Below are 5,000 nucleotides of genomic sequence, written 5' to 3' on the forward strand. Positions count from 1 at the left end.
CTTTTGACTTTGCTTTCTAAATCAAATATGGGAACTCAGTGGGGCATAAAATGGGAAACAGTGACCCCGACGTGATTTGAACACGCAACCTTCTGATCTGGAGTCAGACGCGCTACCGTTGCGCCACGAGGTCCTTGCTTTTGGAGTCACATCAGCAAATGTTGTGAGCCTTTTCATTTTTGCCCACCTCCTTATATGCCTAGGGTTGTATTACAAGGTTCGGCTTTTTGTTTTCCATCCTATTGATGAAATTGAGTGCAGGTGCAGAGAGAACGCAGAGGATTGAAATGTTCAGGGAAAGGGTCTCACGCAGGAGCTCTAGACCAAAGGCACATTACTATGATTTATTAAAGTGCTTCATGCATGCAAAAGGAAACGTCCCTGGGTGGACTTGAACCACCAACCTTTCGGTTAACAGCCGAACGCGCTAACCGATTGCGCCAAAGAGACTAGAGACAAAAGCACATCTCCTGAGACTCAACATATATCTTTATGTGTGCGCGCCTGCCTTGAGCTTGTGTTATATAAGGCGTCTTTATCCTACGCAGCATTTGCCATTTGCTTAGTGTCTTGTCACTGTTGGGTGTTATGATGCGCAGACTACTGTCTAATGGTGTTAGGGCCAGTATTACAACCAGTCCCAGTGTATGAGATACATGTATGACTTTTCTGTGGCCTTCTTAGCGTAGCTATCTGCTCCTCTGGTGGTGTTCTACCAGCCTGTCAGGCGTGTGTCTTGCCCATCCAATCTTCACTGTGGCATGTTAGACTTGTCTTCTCTGTGAGCGGAGTCTCCTTCCCAGAGCAGGTGCTTTCTCTGAACTCTTGCTTTGTAAGACTGCTGGGCAAGGCCCTCCCTAGCCCCTCACTCAGATAGATACATTTACCTGCAGAGCTCAGCTTTGGAGAAAGAGAGGGGGCAGAGAGCGCAAAGGGGAAGGCCCAAGGTGCACACCTTATTTTACATAAAAGCTCGGGCTCTTGGGAGGACAGGGACATGAGGGTTCTCAGGGAAAGCCATCACATTAGTATTGATGGCTGGGCCTTGAAACACAACAATCCCGGAATGGCCAGGCACAAAATGCCTGTGCAATAGGCCTGACCATAGGCTTCTGGAGGTCTTGCTCTCCAGAGGCCCCAGTGGTCTAAGCCCGACCAGGGCTGTAGGCCGCGTTGGGAGCGCGTTAGGGACGCATAAAGGGACGCAGGGCGCAGAACTCTGCCCGTTTCACCCCAGCATTTCGGGGAGGACAGGGAATTTGGCAAAGACAGTGGGAAGGATTTTTAAGGAGGAGAGTTCAGTGACATGATCTGAAACACAATAGTGCTGGTGATCTGGAGGCTGCCTTCTATGAGCCACTTCTGTCGGGAGCAGCCTGCCATCATGCCCTGATAACCACAACACTAGTCCCAAGCCAGTGACCTCAGCAAATGCAAAAACATTCATACTTATAGTCTCCTGCATCTGATTCTTGCCATCATGTGAAACGTTGGCATTCCAATGTCTGTTGCACACACTTTGTTCATAGGTGTGCAATTTGAGTGCGTGCGCCTCATCACTGTCTTGGACAGAGCTCTGTCTCTAAGCTACACATGTGAAGCATTGGTGGTTCAGTGGTAGAATTCTCGCCTGGCACGCGGGAGGCCTGGGTTCGATTCCCGGCCAATGCAAGGCTGTGTTCTTTTGACTTTGCTTTCTAAATCAAATATGGGAACTCAGTGGGGCATAAAATGGGAAACAGTGACCCCGACGTGATTTCAACACGCAACCTTCTGATCTGGAGTCAGACGCGCTACCGTTGCGCCACGAGGTCCTTGCTTTTGGAGTCACATCAGCAAATGTTGTGAGCCTTTTCATTTTTGCCCACCTCCTTATATGCCTAGGGTTGTATTACAAGGTTTGGCTTTTTGTTTTCCATCCTATTGATGAAATTGAGTGCAGGTGCAGAGAGAACGCAGAGGATTGAAATGTTCAGGGAAAGGGTCTCACGCAGGAGCTCTAGACCAAAGGCACATTACTATGATTTATTAAAGTGCTTCATGCATGCAAAAGGAAACGTCCCTGGGTGGGCTTGAACCACCAACCTTTCGGTTAACAGCCGAACACGCTAACCGATTGCGCCACAGAGACTAGTGACAAAAGCACATCTCCTGAGACTCAACATATATCTTTATGTGTGCGCGCCTGCCTTGAGCTTGTGTTATATAAGGCGTCTTTATCCTACGCAGCATTTGCCATTTGCTTAGTGTCTTGTCACTGTTGGGTGTTATGATGCGCAGACTACTATCTAATGGTGTTAGGGCCAGTATTACAACCAGTCCCAGTGTATGAGATACATGTATGACTTTTCTGTGGCCTTCTTAGCGTAGCTATCTGCTCCTCTGGTGGTGTTCTACCAGCCTGTCAGGCGTGTGTCTTGCCCATCCAATCTTCACTGTGGCATGTTAGACTTGTCTTCTCTGTGAGCGGAGTCTCCTTCCCAGAGCAGGTGCTTTCTCTGAACTCTTGCTTTGTAAGACTGCTGGGCAAGGCCCTCCCTAGCCCCTCACTCAGATAGATACATTTACCTGCAGAGCTCAGCTTTGGAGAAAGAGAGGGGGCAGAGAGCGCAAAGGGGAAGGCCCAAGGTGCACACCTTATTTTACATAAAAGCTCGGGCTCTTGGGAGGACAGGGACATGAGGGTTCTCAGGGAAAGCCATCACATTAGTATTGATGGCTGGGCCTTGAAACACAACAATCCCGGAATGGCCAGGCACAAAATGCCTGTGCAATAGGCCTGACCATAGGCTTCTGGAGGTCTTGCTCTCCAGAGGCCCCAGTGGTCTAAGCCCGACCAGGGCTGTGCCCGACCAGGGCTGTAGGCCGCGTTGGGAGCGCGTTAGGGACGCAGGGCGCAGAACTCTGCCCGTTTCACCCCAGCATTTCGGGGAGAACAGGGAATTTGGCAAAGACAGTGGGAAGGATTTTTAAGGAGGAGAGTTCAGTGACATGATCTGAAACACAATAGTGCTGGTGATCTGGAGGCTGCCTTCTATGAGCCCCTTCTGTCGGGAGCAGCCTGCCATCATGCCCTGATAACCACAACACTAGTCCCAAGCCAGTGACCTCAGCAAATGCAAAAACATTCATACTTATAGTCTCCTGCATCTGATTCTTGCCATCATGTGAAACGTTGGCATTCCAATGTCTGTTGCACACACTTTGTTCATAGGTGTGCAATTTGAGTGCGTGCGCCTCATCACTGTCTTGGACAGAGCTCTGTCTCTAAGCTACACATGTGAAGCATTGGTGGTTCAGTGGTAGAATTCTCGCCTGCCACGCGGGAGGCCCGGGTTCGATTCCCGGCCAATGCAAGGCTGTGTTCTTTTGACTTTGCTTTCTAAATCAAATATGGGAACTCAGTGGGGCATAAAATGGGAAACAGTGACCCCAACGTGATTTGAACACGCAACCTTCTGATCTGGAGTCAGACGCGCTACCGTTGCGCCACGAGGTCCTTGCTTTTGGAGTCACATCAGCAAATGTTGTGAGCCTTTTCATTTTTGCCCACCTCCTTATATGCCTAGGGTTGTATTACAAGGTTCGGCTTTTTGTTTTCCATCCTATTGATGAAATTGAGTGCAGGTGCAGAGAGAACGCAGAGGATTGAAATGTTCAGGGAAAGGGTCTCACGCAGGAGCTCTAGACCAAAGGCACATTACTATGATTTATTAAAGTGCTTCATGCATGCAAAAGGAAACGTCCCTGGGTGGACTTGAACCACCAACCTTTCGGTTAACAGCCGAACGCGCTAACCGATTGCGCCAAAGAGACTAGAGACAAAAGCACATCTCCTGAGACTCAACATATATCTTTATGTGTGCGCGCCTGCCTTGAGCTTGTGTTATATAAGGCGTCTTTATCCTACGCAGCATTTGCCATTTGCTTAGTGTCTTGTCACTGTTGGGTGTTATGATGCGCAGACTACTGTCTAATGGTGTTAGGGCCAGTATTACAACCAGTCCCAGTGTATGAGATACATGTATGACTTTTCTGTGGCCTTCTTAGCGTAGCTATCTGCTCCTCTGGTGGTGTTCTACCAGCCTGTCAGGCGTGTGTCTTGCCCATCCAATCTTCACTGTGGCATGTTAGACTTGTCTTCTCTGTGAGCGGAGTCTCCTTCCCAGAGCAGGTGCTTTCTCTGAACTCTTGCTTTGTAAGACTGCTGGGCAAGGCCCTCCCTAGCCCCTCACTCAGATAGATACATTTACCTGCAGAGCTCAGCTTTGGAGAAAGAGAGGGGGCAGAGAGCGCAAAGGGGAAGGCCCAAGGTGCACACCTTATTTTACATAAAAGCTCGGGCTCTTGGGAGAACAGGGACATGAGGGTTCTCAGGGAAAGCCATCACATTAGTATTGATGGCTGGGCCTTGAAACACAACAATCCCGGAATGGCCAGGCACAAAATGCCTGTGCAATAGGCCTGACCATAGGCTTCTGGAGGTCTTGCTCTCCAGAGGCCCCAGTGGTCTAAGCCCGACCAGGGCTGTGCCCGACTAGGGCTGTAGGCCGCGTTGGGAGCGCGTTAGGGACGCATAAAGGGACGCAGGGCGCAGAACTCTGCCCGTTTCACCCCAGCATTTCGGGGAGGACAGGGAATTTGGTAAAGACAGTGGGAAGGATTTTTAAGGAGGAGAGTTCAGTGACATGATCTGAAACACAATAGTGCTGGTGATCTGGAGGCTGCCTTCTATGAGCCACTTCTGTCGGGAGCAGCCTGCCATCATGCCCTGATAACCACAACACTAGTCCCAAGCCAGTGACCTCAGCAAATGCAAAAACATTCATACTTATAGTCTCCTGCATCTGATTCTTGCCATCATGTGAAACGTTGGCATTCCAATGTCTGTTGCACACACTTTGTTCATAGGTGTGCAATTTGAGTGCGTGCGCCTCATCACTGTCTTGGACAGAGCTCTGGCTCTAAGCTACACATGTGAAGCATTGGTGGCTCAGTGG

At 49.7% G+C, this 5,000-nt stretch overlaps 9 non-coding genes across 9 annotated transcripts in view; 3 read left to right on the forward strand and 6 right to left on the reverse strand.

Annotated features, from left to right (window-relative positions):
* Positions 1–61: 61 nt before the first annotated feature.
* Positions 62–133, reverse strand: TRNAW-CCA (transfer RNA tryptophan (anticodon CCA)). The gene has a single exon. It is a non-coding gene; the product is annotated as a tRNA-Trp (tRNA).
* Positions 134–376: 243 nt separating this feature from the next.
* On the reverse strand, positions 377–450 carry TRNAN-GUU (transfer RNA asparagine (anticodon GUU)). Its single transcript has one exon. It is a non-coding gene; the product is annotated as a tRNA-Asn (tRNA).
* A 1,150-nt stretch (positions 451–1,600) lies between these two features.
* Positions 1,601–1,671, forward strand: TRNAA-GGC (transfer RNA alanine (anticodon GGC)). Its single transcript has one exon. It is a non-coding gene; the product is annotated as a tRNA-Ala (tRNA).
* A 71-nt stretch (positions 1,672–1,742) lies between these two features.
* Positions 1,743–1,814, reverse strand: TRNAW-CCA (transfer RNA tryptophan (anticodon CCA)). The gene has a single exon. It is a non-coding gene; the product is annotated as a tRNA-Trp (tRNA).
* A 243-nt stretch (positions 1,815–2,057) lies between these two features.
* Positions 2,058–2,131, reverse strand: TRNAN-GUU (transfer RNA asparagine (anticodon GUU)). Its single transcript has one exon. It is a non-coding gene; the product is annotated as a tRNA-Asn (tRNA).
* Positions 2,132–3,285: 1,154 nt separating this feature from the next.
* On the forward strand, positions 3,286–3,356 carry TRNAG-GCC (transfer RNA glycine (anticodon GCC)). The gene has a single exon. It is a non-coding gene; the product is annotated as a tRNA-Gly (tRNA).
* Positions 3,357–3,427: 71 nt separating this feature from the next.
* Positions 3,428–3,499, reverse strand: TRNAW-CCA (transfer RNA tryptophan (anticodon CCA)). Its single transcript has one exon. It is a non-coding gene; the product is annotated as a tRNA-Trp (tRNA).
* Positions 3,500–3,742: 243 nt separating this feature from the next.
* On the reverse strand, positions 3,743–3,816 carry TRNAN-GUU (transfer RNA asparagine (anticodon GUU)). Its single transcript has one exon. It is a non-coding gene; the product is annotated as a tRNA-Asn (tRNA).
* A 1,166-nt stretch (positions 3,817–4,982) lies between these two features.
* TRNAG-GCC (transfer RNA glycine (anticodon GCC)) overlaps positions 4,983–5,000 on the forward strand; it is a 71-nt gene continuing 53 nt past the window's right edge. The window contains exon 1 of the tRNA in view: positions 4,983–5,000. This exon is cut by the window's right edge and continues 53 nt beyond it. This is a non-coding gene — a tRNA (tRNA-Gly).

Source organism: Triturus cristatus, chromosome 4_2 (genome assembly GCF_964204655.1).
Source record: "Triturus cristatus chromosome 4_2, aTriCri1.1, whole genome shotgun sequence".
NCBI classification, from domain to species: Eukaryota; Metazoa; Chordata; class Amphibia; order Caudata; family Salamandridae; genus Triturus; species Triturus cristatus.